We start from the raw sequence: 22,902 nt of genomic DNA, 5'->3' as shown, positions 1-22,902 counted from the left end.
CCGCGCGCGCTGTGTGCTGAGCCTGCGCAGTCGGCAGCGCCACGTTGGACGTTGTGGCCCGGGGCGCGGGAGGAGGAAGGAGAGCGAGGGCTGGGCGTTTGTGGTGAGAGGAGGCGGGGCTGATGCTGGCAGGGGTTGCTGGCGGAGGTTGAAATGGCTCGGCAGGAGGGTGGCACCTTCCTGGGCCGCCCGCTACCAACCGCCAGATGGACGGTGACGGCGGTGGCGCGCCCCCCGGGGCTGATGTAGGTGGTCTGGGGACCCGCCCGTCTGCCAGATCCCCTCGTCCAGCTCACGCTTGGAGCGATTAATCACGTGCGGAAATGAGACCCCCAGGTGGGACCGATCGGGAGCCCGAGGATTGGAGGGATTTGTTAAAAGGTGCTGCAAATGGGAGTACCGCTCGTGAGAAAGAGCTGTGAAGCCAGGGACCTGGACAGAGTTCTAGGACTGTGGCGTCTGTGTCCCCTGTGTGCTGTCTTCTTGTCGCGGTGGATCTCGATTCTGTCCAAAGCTGATCCTTCGCTCCCGTGCCCTGGTTCGCATCCTTCCCGCCTCCTCAAGCGCTTTGCAATTACAGATATCCCCTCCTGCACCATCAATCCCGCCTTGCTGAATTAGCGTTCAAACATGCCCAGTGTCTTTAGAAAAGGAAACACTACCATCTCTCTTGGCTCTGCATCTACTTGTGACAATACAACTGATCAAAGAGGTTGAGCATCTCACTCCCTCTTATCCCTCAGTCCAGTCCAATCCATCTAGTGATCCTCCAGCTGTACAGAGGCTGCTCCCAAACAGGGAAGGTTCTTTTGTCAAGGTTACTGATGACCTCCATGCTGCCCAATCCAGTGGCCGCTCTTCACTCTCAACCTACTTGACCTCTGAGCAGCACTTGACCTAGACAACCGTCCCCCTCCTTAGCTTCAGGGTTGCCACATCCCGGCCTTGACATCAGTGTTCTGGCTGGACGCTTGGCTGCTAACTCTGTTAGGTGTGTTGGCTTCTCTTCTAGATTTGTAAACATTTGGGTATTAGAAGGCTCAGCACCAGCCTTCTTCTCTGTTTGGACTTTGCTCTAGGGGTCACCTACAGGCCCACGGGTATGACTGTCATCCATATGCTTAAGGATACCAAATCTGCAAAACCATTTCTCTACCCCTGTGCCTTCACTAAGCTTCAGGCTACTTCCTTGACCTCTGGATGTCTAAGGAGCACTGCCCAACTCTGCATCACAGCACACATAGAAATGCACATTCTACCCATTTGTCCCGGGCTTTCTCCCCACATTTCAACAGTATAATAGCAAAATCGCTGTTGGCCAGGCGGCAGTCATGATACAGTTGTCATCCCTTACATTCATTCATTCACATCAAAACTCAAAGACAGGTGTCAGCAGCTTAGAAAATCCAAAATAAATAGTAGAGTGCTCTTTTTAAGAGATGCTGCATCACTTACACTCTTAATGGAACGGAGTGAGAAAATCCACAGACAACTATTGATTTGGATTCTGAATGGAAAGAAGCTTTAAGGATACCCAACCAATTAATTGTATAATATTTTCCTTTTTATGTATGTGCATGAGTACTATATGGTTAAAAACTCATGTCTTAATAAGCCCGGAAGAACCATTTCTAAGAAGTATAAAATTTCTAGGTTGGAAAACGTGTTATAGTTTAATTGGCAGCATTTTTGCCTTCAATGGTACATAAAGTTGCATGTTAAGAGGAGTGATATTTTCTATCCTGTGACGTGTGCCATCCTAGGGAATCCTAGAGTAAAAGAAGGAGGTTTCTGAGGAGGGAGTCAAGCTCTCCAGGGGCCTTGGTGGCCCCACTGGGCTGCCCTGAGGCCTCAGAGGATCCATATCTTTGCCTAAGCCCCGTTCTGGGACTACACTGGGACACTCCAGTGTGATTGTCACGTCTAGTTTTACTTACTCAAAGCAGAATTCCTGATTCACCCACCTACCCCATAATACTTTGCTACCTAGAATAGCATCCAAACTACAGCGTGGGGTACCTGCCTAATCAATAGCATTGCTATTGAAGAAGATGTCGTGTAAGCATCTTGGCTTGGAAAAACCACCTGTGTTTCCCAGCCTCCCTTGCAGCCAGGGGTGGGGGGCAAGTTCTGCCACTGGAATGTAAGTGGGAGTTTGTTGGGAGATTACTGGCAAAATTTTGCAGGCTTGAGGGGCGCCTGGGTGGCTCAGTTGGTTGAGGGTCTGACTCCTGATTTCAGCTCAGGTCATGATCTCAGGGTTGTGGGATTGAGCCCCGTGTCAGGCTCCACACTCAGCACAGAGTCTGCTTGAGGTTCTTTCTCTCCTTTTGCCTGCCCCCCCAAATAAAACAAATAAAATCTTAAAAAAAATTTTGGCATGCTTGATATGAAGACTGCCCTTCCTCTCCCTGACTTCACTGTTGATACTGCCTTGAATTCAGACAAGAAGTGGAAGGCAGAGCAATCCTATTGCAACCATGAGGCAACTAAAGGTAAGCATGCCAAAGGCTAAGGGTGGCAGAGCACAAAGATCAGAGGCATGTGGGATTTGAGGTTCTGCGGAGGCTCTGCAGAGCAATGGACCTCACTTCTAGACTGTTGTGTTGTGTGGAAAACAAACCCCTATTAGATCAAGTCCCCGTGGTTGATGTCTTTACATGTAGCCAAATGCAGCCCCCAACACACATGGCCTCCCAGGCCCTGCATGATGGGGGCCATGCCTGCCTCTGGGAGTTCATGTCTCATGACCCCTCTGGCCACCCTGGCCTTTCTGATACTCCTTTAGTGTGACAATCCAGTCCTTCCCTTGGGCCTTACCATTAGCTGTTCCTCCACCCGGAACCATCTCCCACAGATTCTTGCATGACTCACTCCTTCTTATCTGGAGTCAGCTTTTCCATCGGGCCTACTTGCCCACCAAACCTGAAGGAGCCAGCCCAGGTACTTGACTCTCATTCCTTTGTGTTCATAGCATTTCATCCTCATCCAAATTTCCTCACCCATCTTCTGGGTATTACCTCTCTGTCTCCTTTGACTGTAACACAAATCATGTGTTAGCCCCACAAGGGGAGAGACCTTGTCCAATTTGCCCACTGCGTGGGCAGCATCCAAAACCAAAGTGAGCACATAAAAAGCACTCTGTGGATATTCTCCCCCATAATCCCAGAGCATGGATACGTTTAATTTCTTGCAACTATTACCAAAATGAAGAACAGCCAGTAAGGACTACACAGAGAATGAAAATACACCTACTGTGTAGGTACCATCAGTACAGATGGCCACGTATCCTTTCTACCATTTACTTCCACTGTGCACACGTTTGTGTATGCGTGTGTGTATGTGTACGTGCGGGTGTGTGGAGCCTCACCAGTCCCAGATGCTGAGGATAAATGTCAGGCACTGCCCATTGGAAGGTTTCTTTGTGGCCATGCACACCCACGTATTATTAGAATTGCTGAGTGACTAATCTCATTTGAAGCTCACTCTTAATTCTGAGAACAAGGCAGTTTCACTTCTTTTACCAAGGAAAAGAAAAGTAAACAAAAGGGAGAAGGAAGGATTGTTGGGTTGATATGGGACACAAGTCTTGAGTCCACGCTGGGACCAGAAGCTGGCTTTTTGAAGCCCCAATCCCATTTTCTCCCACTGTTGGCTGCCTTCTAAGTAGAGTGTTGTGAGCTGTTTCCCCTTCTTCTCTAAGTAGACTTGTCCGATCCCAAACGGTGCTGGAAAAAATGGTGCCGAATGTAAGATACTTCTGAATGTGAATACTGTGAGCACCGGAAAAAGTACTCGAAGAAGGAACAGAAAGTGCAGATCCTCTCCTCCACGTGTGTGTGTTGTACCCTGGGCTCCAGCACTGAAACTCTCTCAGCATGTGTCTATCTGCACGATACATCGGAGGTGTGAACACACCTCCTCAGGGCTGGTGTGAATTCAGGATTAAGTGCTGCGTACAGGCTGCTGACCTCTTCGTGGTCACATTAGCTGTCCACAAGATCCTGAGACCCAAGGGCTTCTCCATCCTCACTGATGGAGAAACCCAGCCTGTGAAAGGCCAAGCACAGGGATCAGTGGCTGATATGGGGGAGACCCGAGAGAACCCCGTGCTTGTCACCGTCCTGCTCTGTAAACTGTAACATCCTGTATTATGTAGTGTTGCTACTGTGAAGGGAGTTTTCATTAGCACTCAGGAAATACGTGAATTGTCCTAGGGTGTATTGAAAGTACCCCACCTATCAATCAGTTTGATGAACGTTGCTTCCTTATTCCAGACTGGCCCATAAGTTCTGTCTTCTTGCGCTGTTTGTCTGACAGATGAGGATTTTTATATTCTGACTCACTACACAGCATTTCTCTTCCATTGTTGTTATTGCTCAGAAAGGGAGGGCAGCCTTCTTGACTTTGTAACATCCAAGAGATTTCTTATTATATTATGGAGGTTTTAAAGAATATTAATTTAAAGATAATTCATGTGACACCCTCACACATACATGTACAGTACTTAAGGAGAATATGCATGTCCTAGAGTCAAATAAAAATAATAGACTATCACGTGTCTTACACACACACACACACACACACACACACACACACACACACACACACACGAGGAATCCTTTGGGATTCATTGGGCTTCGACTTGTCAGTCACAGGGTAATCTAGAAGCACTTTGGGTCATTTTTCAAAAGTAATTCAACAGCTAATAAAGGACATGGAGGTCAGTTTTGGTCACATAGGAGGTTATCCTTTAGCTAAGGATATTTGGAGAAAAAATGACCAGACTGAATCTTGGCAACACATTCTTCTTACCTGTATTTAGAAGTGAGAAATAGAAACTGCAAAAAAGATGAGTGGGCTACAGCCACGAATGTTGATTTCCCACGGAGCTGCAAATGCTGTGGAGCCTGTTTATGAAAAGTGTGTTTTAGTGGAGAGACGTGGGGTGGGGACGGGGATAATTTTGTTTCTGGCTCTTTCACAGAGTCATGATTTGACCTTGTGCAAAGCTACATCCACATTCTGGGATTATAGTTCCATAGTGGAGGCGATAACATGAATCTTACTCAGGGATTCAAATAGTTCTTCAATATTAGTCTTAGCATTTATCTCCTTATATAAAATTCTTACAAGGGTATCTGAATTGCTCTAAGTATAAAAAATAAACATGACAAAGACATCAAGAATAAAGAGGTTTTCAGCAAGATAAAGTCATCTCAAGGGAGTCTGAAATTGAAGAACAACATATATTGCTTAGCTTTTTTCTTTTTTCTTAATCTATCCAGGATTCAGTGGTACTAGGACATTATTTTACCCTTTCCCCGTTAAAAAATTTGCAGGTTTCTTCAGGGGTGAGTACATCGTTTTTAGAGATGAAAGACAAACAGGACATTGAGGGGCTGCTTCAGCCTTTCAGCCATGAGCCTCTGCTCAAACTTTTCACGTGGGATTGGCCTGGGAAGGAGAATTTACAAATGGCGGAGTGCTGGTCTTGGGGTCTCCACATGAAGGTTTGAGACCCAGCCTGATCACACAGATGTGTGACACCGGGGAAATGCCATCCTCTCTGAGTTTCGATGCCTCCCTCCACTTAAGAAATGGGAGTAATAATGCACCCTTCTAGAAAGTTTATAAGAAGTGTATGTGATAGCATATTGAAGATGCTGGGTAAACTTTAAGGAACTAAATACAAGTCTACCCAAAGCAGATTACTTGTTAGAGATTTTAGAGAAACGGCAAAGTAAACATGACAGAACGTGATGACTATTCAAGATATACATACACAAGACAGAACAATTGTCTGTCTTGTACATGTATATATACAGGACAGAACATGATGAATGTTCTGGAACAATATGAGGTTCCCAGTGATTTGTGGATGGGTAGGAATGGTGATAATGAACTGGTTTCAAGGGTTAGGGGACATGGAGTCGAGCTTTGCAGGTTGAGCGGAATGCCTTTCCCGTCGACAGGAGGCAGAAGGAGGCCATACCCTATGGAGGAATAGCAGAGGAGAAGCCTGGAGGCGGGAAGTAATGGTCTGTGTGCCCAAAACAGTGATTCCTCCTGTCTGACTTGAGGGTGGGGCGAGCACGGAAAGGTAAGAGAGGACCAGGAGGTCCTGGATTAAAGTCTGGCTGAAGAGAAGACAGTGGGGTTCTCATCTCGGCTTCTTGCATTCAGTCTCCCGCAGTATCACGTCTTGTAGCCTCTGGAATGCTTCCTTGTACACTCAAGAGGAAGTGAAAGTGGAAAAAAGCAAAAAGCATTTCAGTATAAAAAAAAATAGCTTTGACCTTATAGTTCCTCTGAATGCGTATAGGGAGCCTCCAGAGGTCCCTGGACCGCATTTTGAAGATTGCTGTTCGGGATCATTGTTTAGACACATATTGATTTAAGATTAAGAATAAAAAAGAATTTGGGTTAAAGAAAACAACCACCACACCATCGTTACTGGGGATGTCAGCCCTACAATAGGCTTGGACTGTAATGCCATCTGGCATTCCCCAGCGGTGGTCCAGGTCAGGAGGTGGACACTCAGGGGCTCCCTCTTCTGAGCTGCTTCGCAGGTGCTGGGCCAGCCCCGTCCGATGGGAGGGTGGTGCGGGATTGTCTTCCTGAATGATGGCCGCAGCCCCCCCACCGCCCCATGTCTGGGCTTCCCTGCTTACCACAGCTGTTTCCAGATCCACAAAGCCCTCCTGCTGTGCTGCTTGCCTTCAAAAAGGCAGTTTGAGCAATCTTAGAGTTTTGATAGTCTTATAGACACCAGTTTTCCAAAATAGCTGTTTTCACAGGCTTTTCAAAACACCGAGACAGGTAACATTGTACAAGTACATGTTGATTTGATACATTAATATATTGCGATATGATTACCACCTTAGCATTAGCTAACATCTCTATCAGGTCACATAATTATCATTTTTGTGTGTGCGGTGGGAACAATTAAGACCTAGTCTCTTAGCAACTTTGAGATTTATGATATATTATTGACTATAATCACTGTGCTATGAATTAGATCTCCAGAATGTATTTATCTACTAGTTGCAAATTTGTACTCTTAAACATCTCCCCAATTCCTCCAACCCCCAGCTCCTAGTAACCACCAATCTACTTTCTGTTTCTATGATTCAGTTCTTTTAGATTCCACATATGATATTGTACAGTATTTGTCTTTGTCTGATTTATCTCACATAGCATAATGCCCTCAAGAACAATCCCATTCACAATAGCCTCAAAACCAATAAAAGACTCCAGAATAAATCTAAATAACCAAGTGAAAGATCTGTGTATAATGAAAACTATAAGACTTTGATGAAAGAAATTAAAGACACAAACAAATGAAAAGATAGCCCATATTCATAGATTGGAAGAATTAATATGGTTGAAATGTCCCCACCACCCAGAGCTACCTATAGAATCAATGCAATCCCTGTCAAAATTCGAATGGCATCTCTCACAGAAACAGAAAAAAACAATTGACAGGTTTTAAGTGAGGAATGGTGAATGATCTCAAAGAGCTTGTTGGCTATTTCTTTCCCTTCCAAAGCTGTGTGTTGTGACTTACCTCAATAGGCATAGATGTTTTGACTACTACATAGTAGATGTTTTGGCTACTTTCATGTAAGAAGCACTTTTTATGAATACATTTAAAAAAATAAAATTAATGTACTTTAGAAAACCTAAATAATAGAGCAGTGTCCAAAGGAGAAAGCAATAACCCTGTCTCAATAATCCTGTCAGCATTAGAAGATACCACGTATGACATCTGGCTTCCAGAAAAAAATAGATAAGGATTCTTCTTAACTACCTTATTTAGTACACTGTCCCTCAATTTATGCTTGTCTATTGGTTTCCCTCATTGTTAAATAGGAGTCATGGGTTTTTAGAAGGAAGACCATAGAAGTGAAATGCCATTTTCATCACATAATTTCAAGGGCACATGTTATCAATATGACTTATCATAGGTGATGTTAACCTGGATTACCTTGCAGATAGAAAGGGCTTTAAGTATTGTTATTTTATGGATTTAAGTTAATTTATTGGTGATTTCAGCTCTTAGGAATCAGCGTGAACAGGGGCTTGGGTGGGTTTGGCTTATTTATTGCTCCTAGGTTATTTGCGTCATAACATTCAAGTGATGAGCCTGTATCAATAAGCAAATACATGTCCATGATTCTGGAAGATACCTTTGGGCACTTCTCTCTCTCTCACTAGTGAGAGGGAGTGAGTTTCATTCTCTCTCACTATTCTGAGGTTAGAGATGGCAGATAAGTTCCCCAACAAACTTAAAGCCTATTTCCCTGCTGAAATTACCTGGGTTTCTTTTTAAGCTGTCTTTCTTCCCAGTGAAGTGATTTAAGAAAATTGATTCTTTCATTTGGGCTGAAGTATCTGTATATGACTGCAGGCTGAAGAAGGCTGTATATAAGGATTTTGGAGGGCATCCTGGTTCTCACCATGTTTTGAGGAAAGCCAGTTCTGCTCTTGCTCAATTTTTAGGAAAAGGTCCGAGCTTAGGAAATACAATTGCGATTAATTCAGATAAGAACGAATCTCAAGTCCGTCTTTCAGGCTTGGAGGGACCCTCTGGGGCACCATTCAGAGCTTTTTACTGACATAAATTAATAAACTGCCTTTGGCCATGGAAAAGATGAAAGAAAATATACAAACTTCAGGAGCTTGCTTGAAACTTACAACATGACTATTCAACTTCTTAACAAAGAACCATGGAGGGTTTAGGTAAAGAAACGCTACACTTAGGCTATTCCTTGTAGGGTCCATGGAAAAGGTGAAGCTTGGTGTGACATCACACCCACAGATAGCAGAAAGTAACATGCTGGGCCGGGCTTGGGTGGGTTTGGCTTATTTATTGCTCCTCATCACCTGAGGATGATATTCTCCCTTTCTCCCCTCTGCTCTCCCTTCCTCTTTTCTCTCTATTATTTTCAGAAAGGTAAACCTAGTCTGAATAGTTATTGGAACATTTGTGGAATACGGCGGAGCTCATGGGATTAAGGAGAGGGCACCAGTGGCCTCTGAAAGGAGGCAAAGCAGGGAAGCTCTGGACCCACCAAGGGCTGAACTTCTGTCTGGGCTGCTGTGAGAGGATGACCCCGTGTGATGGTGCATTTTGTGGGTTAACCTGGCTAGGCCGCAGTACCCAGATATTTGGTCAAACATGATTCTAGATGTTTCTGTGAAGGTGCTTTTTATTTTATTTTATTTTATTTTATGTTTTTAAGGATTTTATTTATTTATTCATGAGAGACAGAGAGAGAGGGAGAGAGAGAGAGAGAGAGAGAAGCAGGCTCCCCAAGGAGCAGGGAGCCTGATGCGGGTCTCGATCCCAGGACCCTGGGATCATGACCTGAGCTGAAGGCAGACGCTTAACCATCTGAGCCACCTAGGCGCCCTTTATTTTATTTTTTAAAACGATTTTATTTTATTTATTTATTTGAGAAAGAGAGCAAAGTAAGAGAGAGAGCACAGGAGTGGGGATGGGGGAAGGGCAGAGCAAGAGGCAGACGCAGGCTCCCCGAAGAGCAAGGAGTCCAACGCAGGGCTCTGTCCCGGGACCTGGGATCATACCCTGAGCCGAAGGCAGACAGTTAACCGACTGAGCCACCCAGGTGCCCGTGAAGGTGTTTTTTAGATGAGACTAACATTTAACTCAGTAAACTGTGAGTAAAGCAGATCCCCCTCCATGATGTGGATGGGCCTTATCCAAATAGCTGAAGGCTTTAATAGATAAAAGACTGATCTCCCAGGAGGAAGAGAGAATTTTGCCAAAGGACCGCCTTCAAACTGAAGCTGCAACTCATCCCTGGGTCTGTAACCTGCTGGCCTAGGCTGCAGATTTTGGACTCACCAGCCCCCGTAATTGCACGTGCCAGTTTCCTAAAATAAATCTCTGTCTCACTCTCCGTCTTTCTGTTTCTCTTGGGCTCTATCATCTATCTATCTATCCATATACCTATTATCTATCTATGGAGAGACAGAGAGACATCCTACTGGTTCTGTTTCTCTGGAGAACCTTGACTCATACACTCAGCTACAACCGTTTCATCCTCAATCTCCATTTGAGATTTGATTCAGAGAACATGAAACATCCTTAGGTCTCAAGCCACTTTAATTCAGGTGCTATGTTTTAAAAGACCTTTCTGGGTGTTGTTAAATAAGGTGAAGGGGCTAGAGCATTTCCAACCCAGCGAGCTAAATAAGGAGCCCTGTTAACTGACTAATCAGGCTGAGAAGACCTTAAGTAACATTAAATTTCACTATGCCCTGTTACCTATCTTAAAATGTTACTGATCCTTTCTGACAGGTTTTTCTGGAATTTGATGTCAAGAGATAGGAACACTCCTGTTATCCATTGTTTATTCATTGTGAAGGTAACCCTTTAACCTCATACCTTCTGTAACAGCAAGAATTGCATCAGGTTCTAAACCTACCTGTTGCTGGGAATAGCGTTATTATGCCTACTGTTAATGACTCAAGCTGCAAAATGACCTCACTGGCCTTCTACCAGTTTAACCCACCACCATAGAATATATATATCTTACATAAATTCTCTAGCTTGTCAGAAGATTCTCAGACCTTGGGGTCTAGTGTTTCCTCCTTGCACACTTACAAATTGCCCATAAATAAAAAGCACTGCCTGTAATGGATTTTTTACATAATGGGAAGTCTTGCTCTCCACCCCTTTCTCCCTCCCCCTCTTCTTCCCTTGCTGTTTACTTCTGGTACTAAAGTCTGTCCCATCTCATCAGAACCGAAGTTCACTGCAGCCTCTCTCCATCCACTTCCCTAGGCTCTCTGCTTTTATCCCAGGCTCCCTGGGCTTCATTTCCAACTTCTCCAACTTTCACTGAGGTGGCTGGAGAACTGAGCGTTCCTTGAGACTCTAGATAGCAAGCTGGGTCTGCTACAGTAGCTGAGAGACCAAAGGGAGCCCCGTCCTTATCATCAGCTCATGTGGTGATCCTGGAAGACATCCCTCCTGGGGTCCCTGTCCCGTTCTACCATCCCAGGGGAAGCACAGTTCGCTACCAGGCTCTGAGGGTCAATCTGGAAATCTCAAGACTAGGAAGGGGTTTATTGATTTTATATACTTTATTTCGCTCAACAACTATTTCTGAGGACCTACCCAATGCCAGGCACTTTTCTAGAAATTGAAGGTAAGGTCTCAGCTTTCTCAGAGCTTACGCTGTAGTCCATTGGAGGCTGAAATTGTGCACAGGGACAAGCAACAGATGTAGGCTTCTGACGTTCTCCTCTAAAGCAGGCTGAAATGCCGAACAACTCCCCAGTTTCTGAAGCTTTGCAATGTTAATATCCTGGGTTCTTTCTGAACAAATACTTCATAGAGTTCCTTGGGACACATTTTAAAAGACAAAATTCAGGTGTCATGTCATTCCTGGTTCTCTGTGCCTCTGCAGGTAAGATCCTTCAGGAAGAAACATGGGGTGGGAGAGACTGTCTTTGTATACCCCTTACCCCTTTCAGGCATTGCTTAGGCCCTGGGAGCTAGGGCATGCCTGGCGGTGGGAATCCTTCATCCTCTGGAGCAGGGATGGGCCAACTGTGGCCAACAGACCAACTCCAGCCCACCAGCTATTTTTGTAAATAAAGTTTTACTGCAACAAAACCACCTGCATTCATCTGTGTATCATCTATGGCTGTTTTCCTGCTACAGAGGCAGGGTTCAGACATGGCTGGGTTGCAAAGCCTAAATATTCATTATTTGGCCCTTTCAGAAAGTTTGCAGACTCCTTCTCTAGAGCAGTGGTTCCCAAAGTGTGGTCCCTGTTCCAGAGGCATCGACATCCCCCGAAACTTTGTAAAGAAGTGCAAGTTCTCACCCCGCCCTAAATCCACTCAATCAGAAACTCCGGTGGGGCCCAGCAACCTGTGCTTTAGTGAGCCTTCCAGGGGATTCTGATTCGAGCTAAAGTTTGAGAATCACCCAACATGTAATTTTCCCCTATAATTTTAGGGAACCGTACATAACCTACCAGGAAGTCAAAGCCCACAGCAGTTTTCGAATTCCTGATCTCTCCTTATTTTTTCATGTGATTGCTTAGAAAGGGAGTGTTGCATGTTGAGATGCATTGGCTAAGGCCTTTTAAGAGAAACCATATCTAATGGTATTGATGATTAAGAATGATGTTCACTGCACAAAGGAGCATTAGCTGATTTTATAACACTTAGGAGGTCTAATAGTCAGCTCATTGATTTATGAATATCACATCAATGTTCCTTTAAAAATTAAATCTCTCTAAATTAATTTTTGATCACTGTGGAGGAGAAGACGCTGACTGATTATATGTAGCAGTGCATGGCGATTACAAACAACTCTCTGTACCATCCCAGGGGGCCACGGATGAGTTGGACTTACAGACTACCATGCAAGGCACAAGGAGGGCGTGCGGATGGCTGCCCTTCTTCCCCGGAGTACCGGTACCAGGTGGTGCTGCTGACTCTTGCGCACTCTTGCCCTCCTATAAAGAGGAAAAAGTCCTGAACCGGGGGGCACATGGAGTTTAAATGTTTGGGATTTCTGAAATGCAGTGACAATGATGAAATAGAAGGTAAGGGTTGAGAGCCCTCAGCCCATTGTTTGGAATTTCTCCAGGAATGTGGACCAGTTATGGGTGAAAATAATGTCATCCAACTCCCTTGAACTGGTGGCTGGTCTGGCTCTACTTTCCAGATGCTCAGACTTGAAAAATCGTATGAGGAAGCCTCTTCTTCCATCTTCACTTCGGGTTCAGAAATTATGTTTATGAGCTTTTCCTTTCATTTAGATTACCTATGTCCGCCCAATAGATGGGATTTTCATGGTCAGCCCAATGTTCTTTTGTTGTGTCATTAAACAAAAGAAATGAATGGAAGTCCTGTTCAAGGTGACTAGTAGAAGTTCATCATTAGGATGGCAAAATAAATATTTTAGTTCATTTCAGACCTTCCACTCTCACCCCATTGACTCAACAGCTGCACAACTACTAATATTCTAGATGACAGGAGAGTTCGCAGGTCATATGTTCTCTACTTGGATGGTGATTGCCAATATGGACTCAATATTATTTGCATGTGTTTATGATGAAGCATTTTATACATGTGTCACCTGACATGTGCCACCTGAATGCCTTTGTCAGAAATAGTAACATGCTAGTTCTACTGTATTTTTATTGCTAATTTCTGTTTTATTCTCAAATAGAGTATAGGCTATTTTATACTGCACACTTGGCAAACTACAAGCTGGGAGTAAAATTTTGCCTGATGTTTGTTGTGTAAATAAAGTTTTATTGGAACACAGCCATGCCCATTTGCTTACATATTGCGTATTGCTACTTTTGTGCCACAATGGCAAGGTTGAGTAGTTGTGACAGAGGTCATGTGGCTTTCTAAGTAAAAAAATATTTACTGTCTGGTTCTTTGCAATTAAGTTTGGTGAGCCCTGTATACTGCAGGAAAAAAAAAGTAGAAGCAAAGAGCTTTGTCACCCAGTAAATATTTTGATAATGGACCACTTTAGGATTTTCCATGATTTATTTTTAAGCCTTTATTTCTTATGTGTATAGAAACATGACATAGGTAGATCCTTGCAGGGAGTGCCATCTTTCCTACCTGTGATGTGGTGATATGAGCTGTAAAGAACAGTTTATGGGTGAATGTAGGAAGACACTGTTCTAGGGGCCATGTTGAAACTCTTCTTTGAGTCAAAATATGGGAGGCAGCCTCCCAGAAAACGCCCCCCATCCCCTGATCCTTGGGATCATGTCCTTGTATAACACACTTCCCTTGACTGTGGGCTGGAGCTGATGACTGGCTTCTACTGGACAGAATGTGGCGGAAGTGATGGATGTTGTTTCTGAGATTAGGTCATAAAAAGACTGTGACTTCTGTCTCTCATTCTCTCTTGCTGCCCTGGTTTGCTTACCTTCAGGAGAGCCAGACCATGAAGCAGTCCTGTGAGGAGACCCATGGGCTAGAGACTGGGCCCTGCCAACAGCCATGTGAGTGAACTAGAAGCTGATTCGTGGCCCCCACACCAGATGAGAGCCCAGCCCTGGCTGACAGCTTGCCTGTAACCTCCTGAGAGACTCTGAGCCCCAGGAACCCAGCCAAACCACCTTGGATTCCTACCCACCAAGATGGTGAGATAATAGATGTTTGTTGTTTTAAGCCACTACATTTTGGGGGTAATTTGTTATGCAGCTATAGGTAACTATTACTGAGGAAAAAGTTCACCAGAGCTGAACTAGGAAATGATAAAACTTTTAGGTGGATATAACTTTTTCAGTCTGCTTTAAGTTAAATGAAACTGGAAAATATTACACAGGTGTTCTGAAGACAAGATTCACAGCAGCTGTACTCACAGTTTTGAAGGGGAAAAACACTTTATTGATGTTATAAAAATCTAATGGAAACAGAAGAAAAGGGAAATCTGTGCACAGATGAGGGCAACCATAAGCAGTAAAGAATAAGACAGAATTACATCAGATCAGGTGCTTACCACATCCAACCTCATCAGCTGGGGAAGCCCTGTGGGAACCCCCTCATTAGCTGGGGAAGCCCCCACCAACCCCCTGTGCAGACAGCCAGGCTGGAGTCCCAATTGAGAGCCTGGGTGGAGCATCCTCACCTCAGGTGTGACTTCCAATGACCATCTCCATACGGGTCTTTTTTGTAGGGCAAATGATGGGGTCTGAAGTTAAACAATTCTTTGCCTACGTGCAGTTTGGAGCGAGCTGCATTTCTGTTATCGTGTCTTGAGATTTTTAAGGGTGATGGGCTAGGTGTGTTTGCCTTCCCTCCCAGATTCCACTCCGGAAGGCCAGCGCAGCCTGGAGCCGGAGGGGATGGAAGGCGAGATTTACACCTCTTGGCGTCCAGATCAGAAGGGCTATTTCTGACCTGGAGGCCAGCTAATGTCAACTCACCAGGCTCCTGAGATCACTCATGCAGCACAAGTCTCACAAACAACATGCTTTAGCCTGCCCGCCTACGTGCAGATCACGGTGGTCGGTTATGTGGGACACATCACAGAGACCTCCATTCATACAATACAGCAGGTAAATTGGTGCTCTTTCCAAGCATACTGTTATTTTCCTTGAGTTCAGATGTCCCCACCTATTAGCCTATGTGTCCTGGCATAGGTTAGCCTTCTGCTCTGGGGCCAGGCAGGATGTGGCAGGTGGATCTCCACCTACCTTTATGCACAGAGCTGATACCATAGCTCATGTGGGAAAATGGTCTCAGTATATCCGAACTGGCCAATATGTATATAAACCAACATGCCAGAAAATGCTCACTTTGTTTTGAGCTGCTAGTTCTTTCTTGGAAAATGAACCTATGGCATACCACAAGTACAATCTGGACTTAGTAAGAATCCACACTTTGATCTGTATGCACGCTGTGGAGCAGCCCCGGTGCTCTGGTCGCTCCCAGAACCCGCCGTGGTCCGGCAGAGGAGCGGTGAGCAGCGGGCCCTGATCTGCTGTGGCTGCCCCGGCTGGTCCTGCTCCGCTGCAGCCCTGGGGCCCCGTGGCTGCTCTGGGTCAGGTGGCAGCAGTGTCCGGGGATGCTCGGAGGCTTTCAGCTGGAGCCGTGAGGGCGGCAGAGGCAGGATTGCCGCTGGGGCTACTTGGGTATGATTGGAAGCCAATTTGGGCAAAGACAAATCCATTCAACTTGCATTCTTCACCTTTTCTCATTTACATTTGTGGACTCTTGCAATGAAGCTCCTTTCTGAATATGGACATATGCTTAGAAGGACACAGGCGTGGACACACGGACACACACGGACACACGCATGTGGGCACACACACCTTTCCTTCTCATGTTTTGCTTCGTGTGGATGGCAAATGGAGCTGAAGAATACTCTGAGGCTTGTCCAACCAGAGGCTCTAAACCAAGCATCTGTTTTTGGTACCTTGGGGCTATTTCTCAAAATGCAGATTTGGGGTCCTGTTGGGACCTAATTGAATCCGAGTCTCTGGTGGTGGGGCCCAGGGTCTATTTATAACATGCTAATCTGGTCTAGCCCCCTGCCCGCCCCCCCCCCCGCCCCCCGCGAGAGCCACTTCGTGTTTGGTGAGTGGAGACCTGTTTCAGTTTGCTAGGGCCGCGGTAACAAAGAACCACAGACCAGGGGACTTAAACCACAGACGTTTATTTTCTTCCAGTTCCAGAGGCTGGATGTCCAAGATCAAGCTGTCCGCAGGGTGGGTCCCTTCTGAGGCTGGGAAGGAGAGTCTGCTTCAGGCTGCTCTCTGTGGGGGGTCAAAGGTCATCTTCTCCCTGTGTCTCTGCACCCCCTGTCTTCCATTTATGCGTGTCTGTGTCCAAGTTTCCCTTTTGATAAGGGCACCAGTCATATTGGATTGGGGCCCACCCTCATGACCTTAGTCTAATCGGATTACTTCTGTAAAGACCCTGTCTCCAAATACAGTCCTAGTGTGAGACACTGGAGGTTAGAGCTCCAACGTATCCTTTTCGGGGAGACACAGTTCGACCCATAACAGCATCCCTTTCCATAATAGATGACTATGTCATGAGCATCCCATGATACTAACATGATCAGAGCTAATGTTTTGGGGTACTTACTATCAGTGCTAAGTGTTTTACATATACTATTTAATTTTATATATTTTATTTTTTTATATAAATTCAATTAGCCAACATATTCATTAGCCATCATTAGTTTCAGGTGTAGTGTTCAATAATTTATCAGTTGCATATAATACCCAGTATTTAATTCTAACCATCATAGCAAACTTTGAAGACGTTGTTACATTTCCCAATTTGGAGACAATAAAACTGAGGCTTACAGAACCTAGCTAACTTGCCCAAGGCCCCATCATGAGTAGATGGAGTAGAAGAATGGTGCCAAACACCATGCTTTTTTCTGCTATATATTCAGTTGTCAGAGGCTTTAACTGTTGCCCAAGTCCCTTTGCTTTGAGCCAGTATTTGCTCCCCTATGCCCTTGGTCTAATTCCTTTGTCCTTTTTGGGGGGGCAGAGTGACTGTATTCCTCCTCTTTGTCAGAAGCTTGTAGAAGGTTTCTAGGCCCTTCCAAGCGTTCACTTTTCTGTGGTACATACCTTTGTTCTTTCCTGGGTGACACACCCTGAGTCCTCTAACCGCAGTGGCCACCTCTCCTTGGACGTCTCCAGTTTGCTGATGTGCACCTTCAAGTGTTGTCCCCAGTGTAGACTGGAACTGGGTTTGGACACAATCCTGCTCCAGGTGTTGGCTTATGCTCGTGGTAAACCAAAATCTCCCAGCTACCTGGGTACAGTGTCTCATCAAGGCAGATGACACACAGTTTCTGTCCTTTCTGTGTAAGTGTATCAGAGTAGAGGCTAAGCACACATTAAGTAAGCCAGAACTCTATGCCTACTTGGTGTCAACCTAAAGAGCATGTTCCCACTCTATAGACCAGAGCAAAGTTATAAACCGAGGCATGTAAGCCCTAGTGTTCCAGACAGAGCGAAGGCCCTACTGCTGGGAGCCTTCCCCATGTTTCCAGCTCACGGGGCAGTGCCAAAATCAAACTTCCCCCCTTAGGTAGGCCTCTCATGGCAAGCAAGCCAGCAGCGAGGGTCTGTCAATGGTGTGTTGGTTTTCTCCCTCCCTGCAAGTCTCTTGTGTATCTGAAACCAGAAAGGACTTTCCTTTCCTCCATCTTAGTGTCTTACTTTAGCTTATGTAGTTGCCCTTTGATAACTTCAGAATTCGAGAGATGGTTATCATCCCAGACTTGTGGTTTCATACTTGGCCTCCCGAAGGACTGAAGAGATTGACATCACCGCGTTGAGTGTGGCCGTACAGCCTGGCTGGTCTCAGCATTTACCATGGGACAGATGCCTGGCTGCTGAGCCCTCCCTCCCTCTCTCACCAACAGGGATGGACTCTTGTTCCAGGCATTGTTCTAGATCCTGGGGATCCTGAGGTTGAACTAGACAGACAAGCTTCCGGCTCGCGGGGACGTTCTAATGGTGCGTCAACTGGGCCCCACCACCAGAGACTCTGTTGACCAAGCAAGTAAACCAATGACGTACATTCAGGTTGTGATAACAGCAGTGTTCAAAGTAGACAGGACAATGAGGTGTGTGTGCACGTGCATTCACGTGTGTGTGCACGTGTGTGTGCATATGCATGTGCATATGTGTGCATGAGCCTTCTCCTCCCAGGTTCCTCCAATGCTAGTCTTTCCAGTTTCTGGCTTAGGCACCATAAGCAGAGCTACATCCTCTTGACACACCTTTATGTCAGCACCGTGTTACCTGTGTCACCTCCCATCATTTGCCAGGTGAGGATCATGCAAAATAAATTTTGGATTCACCCCAATTGTGGAATTAGAATTAATTAAATATGCACTCAACCAACTGAAAATTATGAGTGGTTCTTGCCAGTGTTCTTGTTGAGTTGTGCATGATTGTGGATACTGGGTATGAAATGACCTGTTTGAAAGCACCTCTATCATGTGAGCATCAATGGAAGCAAAGTGGAGCCAGGAAGAGTTGTGGAGTTGAGCAAGGGGTCTTTCTTCCTGTATCTCTGCCCTTCATCTCCTCAGCAAGGCCCACTTTCCCCCTTCCAGCCCTCTTCATCCTGGGTCTCCTCCACTTATCCAAGTAAGAAGAGAGTGTCATTACCGGTCAGATGGAAAATTGGGGTTGGGGGTACTAGGCCTGGGACTCTATCCAGAAATGCAAGATGGTACCTTTTCCTGGAGCCTCTAGAGTTCTCATTCCTGGGGACCCCGAGCTTGCCCACTGAGTCAGGGGCTCCAACAGGCCACTGCACGGGAAGAGAGGAGCCGTGAATGAGGCTTGGAGACAGCCAGGGATGGGATCCGTATCAGAACAAACACCGTCATCCCAAGGGGCAAGAGGCCCTCAGACCCTGGGAGGAGAGATGGCGCTTACCGGGTCTCCGGTTTCCTGAAGCTCAGTAGGAAGGGGCTGACGGCCACATTCAAGATCCCAACTCCCTGCGTGGAACCCTAACTGAGGTGGAAAATCTTGCAGGCTCTCTTTTCTTTCCCCTTCCCTTCCCTTCCCTTTCCTCCTTTCCTTCCTTCCTTCCTTCCTTCCTTCCCTCCTTCCTTCCACATTTTAGGCAAACAATCTCATTTGTGAAGTGGAAGACCCTGGCCTCTTTAAACAGGCATTGGCAGACTGAATGGCCTATCTCCTGGGCAGCGGGGTGAGGGTGTGGGTGCTGCTCTGAGCCCAGCCTCAGGTCCTCTGAAATCTTACCCTGGGTTGGAACAGTCCTCAAAGGAACCTCCCAGCCTGCTCCTGCGTGGCCCCTGCATGGGGGTCAGGTTCACTCGTGGGCCATTGTGGCTGCGTCCAGGCTTCTGTGCACGTGTCCCCAAGCTTGGGCTGGGGGCAGCTGGGCTCCCTCTGCTGCAGTCCAGGACTGGAGCCCACCATTTCCTTGGAGCTCTGCCCTGTGAGCTGGCCACCTCCTTCCTGTTTTTCCTTCCCCTGGCTCCCTCCCTTCATTTCCATCACAGAAGCCGGGGGGCCCCTTGTTAACCTTCCTTTAGCCCCTATTCTTCCCTCCCTCTGGGTAAAGATTTCCAGCTCTGCAGAGCTCATCGCCTGTGAACCTTCTGTGCATCTTCTATCCAAGCCTCCGCCTGGGTTTCCCATCTACTCTGAGGCAGAGGTGCCAGGAGTCCATCATTCCTGCTGCTTTGGACTTTTGGCCAAAACTAAAGCAGGAAGCAGGAAGTGGGAAGCAGGAAGCAGTTATTTGTGCTGCTTCAAGTGTCCTTCCTCTGGGGTCCAGGAAACTTCAGCCTGCCCAGGGGCAAGGAGATGAGCGATGCAGAGAATCCTGCCCTTGGGGATAACCTGTAGAGAATATTCAGGAAAATTGTTGACCAGGATGCTGATTTCAGCTACTAGAGAAATAACAGTGTGAGATAAGAATAAAAATACTGAGAGCTCTTGTAGAAATAATTCCACTAACTGTTATTTGAACGAACTACTTGTCACCCATGCCTATTTGTCACAGGGCAGATAAGCACTCATGCACATTAAAAAAAGTCTACTTAACTTGGAGGCAAGTTTTCTTCCATTATAAATAGTCAAATCTCATTCATACGTGTGCCACCTTCCTGGTGTGTTTGGGTAATGTGGTCCAAAAAGCAGCTAGAGAGACACTGGTCTGTAATGACCGTGGAGTAGGCAACCCACTGTGGACATTTTTGCAAATGGGCTACTTGTGTGCACTGTGTGTTTCTTCCTTTCCATAGTTGACACATCGTGGAAAATTTGAGTGCAAATAAAAACTTCCCGTCACACAGTATTTCAAATATCCTTTAAGATCTGTCTCTAAAGCATGCATTCTCAAAAGGGCAATATTGTACTCAAGAGAGCATAAAAATCATACTCTTTTATACAGTGTTTATACAGCTTTTTATGTGTAAAGCGTAGATATGCCTACAATACATGAATAGATATGCAGTATGTCTTCAATATTCAAATTTCATTGGGAAAGGGATTTGGACAAAAATGTCTTAAAATGTCTTAAAATATCTTAAAAGTCTCATTGCGGGGGTATGGAATAAAAGGTTGTGAAACACTGCCCAAATGGGTATTTCTCGTATTCTTCTGTTTTATAGTATTTCCTTCTAATTAGTTTTTCAATAGAAAGGTGGATTTTCATATCTTGAACTTGCTTAAAGTCAGACAGATCTATTGAAAGTCTGTTACTGCTAGAAGGCAACATTCATCCATCTTAGCCATTGTACAGCAGCCCCCAGGAGAGTCTTCTAGCTGGGAAATCTGCTGTGCTATTATAAAATAATAAGGCTGCTTATTGTCCGCAGCTCGTGGAAGCAGTCTCATTATTATTTTATGGTCAAATCTCTGGTGATGATAATACTGATAATTACAATGCCGTATTTCATCAAAGCAAGACTCCATTGATTGTAAGATGTGCCATTAAAATTTGACACAATGCTAGGAAGCTGGAGACAGTCAGATGCACTAAGAAATGTTAAAATGTGGGAAAATGTGCATCTTAGGATCAATGAAGAGCAGAAATGATATCTGACAACATCTGAGTCTTTACCACATGCCTGGTTTATCTCACTGAACACTTTCAGTGGGGTTGTGCCCATTATAAGCAATGATACTTCTTATTATTCCCATTTTTTAGATGAGGACAACTGAGATTCAGAGACGTTAAGTAACTTGCCCAGGATTGCAGAGCTCCAAAATGTTGAGAATAAGAATCAACTCCAGGGCCCTCACACCTCAGCATTCTGGAGAACATTAGGCTACAGCTTCCTCTACCTCTCTTCTACTCCCAGTTACCCCCAAAAGCAGGTGCTCCTCAGTTCGCTCCGCATCGAAGTTTCTAGAGAGGGCACAAATGTGATGCTTGTATTTTTCCAATTCACAAGGGGAATTTTATTTTTTAAAGGGGTACTATGGAAAGAATGCTTTGGTTTTGTGGTCTCCCCACGCCCTCCTGATCTGGTAGAAGGAGACTTTATCTCGAAGCCCGAAGGATGAGGCTACTTCGGTCCTCACTCCTGCACACACTTGCAATGGTAACATGGCTGAAAGTTCACCTTTCTGAGTCCCGCTGTCTGGGTATGAGTCCTGAAGCCTCATAAATCCAGTCACACAGCCTCATTAATAAACTCCCGAGGATGAGATGTTAAACCCACACTCGTAATAGCTTTAGAGCTTTCTGCTTGGGGGTTGCTGCGTGGGGAAGGTGTCCTATTTTTACCTCTCTTTTGCCTTTGTTCTGATTGCTATTCTGTAAAGGATCTCGGCCATCCAGAGTGTATTTAGTTCATTTGGCTGGGATACTTCCTTAATAGTATAGAGATAACCAAGTGTACAGTTTATATTGGCATTGAGAATTTTGCCTCCCTCAAGAATATTATAATCTTAACTTATTGTTTGAGGCTCCATTGCTTTTGGATAAATACGAAAATGTGCTGTCTCTTTTTCTATTCCAGTGGGCAGTTTTTCAAATGGACTGTAACAGAAGCTTCTCTGTTTGCATTGGGAGTCACCTCAGGTTTACATTCAGAAAACTGAATAAAAATGTGGGCAGCAAACAACTCAGCTAAAGCAGAGGAATGAAAAGAAGTTTTTTGATGAGGATTTTGCAGAATAATGGCACAGAACCATTATTATGCAGAAGGTCTTGGTGGCTTCCTGGGAAGGTGGGTGTTTGTGTCTCCTTGCCCCAGGTCGTCATTCCCGAAGATTTGGATGACCCTTCATCCCTCAAGCAAAACTACACACATAAGGCACAGGATCCTTGCACACTGGCCTCACTTAGACTGGGGTGCTTTTCCAGTAAGTTCTTCTTTTCTGACTTCATGTGCTATTTGAAGTTATTTAAACCAAACCCAAACAGACCAAACAGAAATTCCATAAAAGGTGATGGCTGCTGGAGCTTACCCAGTAATATTTATTATGCCAGTTTCTGCACAGAAAGATGTTCTACATTTGTTAACTATGCATTTTGCCAAAAGTCAAAAGGAAGTTTCCCACCCAATAGTTCTCCGTAGTTTTAGTTTGCTTGAGTAAATATTGTCAAATGAACAAATAATCTTTGGCCTGTAGGTGTTTTGGTTCTGTTTTTTCTTGGAGTTTGGTGTCATGTGATTCATACTGTGCTTCCCTAGCAGCTGAGCAGCTGATGGGGCTCGTCAGAGGGGACTGTGCTGCTGTCTCTCCCAACCTGGCTTTCAGCAATGCCATGTTGGTAGCTTGAAAGCGGCCTTGAGGAAGTATTTACACCACAGAAATTGACAAATCCTACCAACCAGGGCCTTCTCCCTGCCCCTTTCCCACCCTGAGATCCCACTGTTAAATCTTTATGCTTCTCCAGTGC

The 22,902-nt window shown here is 45.4% G+C and overlaps 1 long non-coding RNA gene across 1 annotated transcript; it reads left to right on the top strand.

Annotated features, from left to right (window-relative positions):
- Positions 1–34: 34 nt before the first annotated feature.
- Positions 35–22,551, top strand: LOC113928390. Its single transcript, XR_003521894.1, has 3 exons — positions 35–103; positions 13,955–14,165; positions 22,016–22,551. It is a non-coding gene; the product is annotated as an uncharacterized LOC113928390 (long non-coding RNA).
- The last annotated feature ends 351 nt before the right edge of the window (positions 22,552–22,902 follow it).

This window comes from Zalophus californianus, chromosome 5, assembly GCF_009762305.2.
Source record: "Zalophus californianus isolate mZalCal1 chromosome 5, mZalCal1.pri.v2, whole genome shotgun sequence".
Taxonomy (NCBI): domain Eukaryota; kingdom Metazoa; phylum Chordata; class Mammalia; order Carnivora; family Otariidae; genus Zalophus; species Zalophus californianus.
This window is presented reverse-complemented; position numbering and strand designations above follow the sequence as displayed.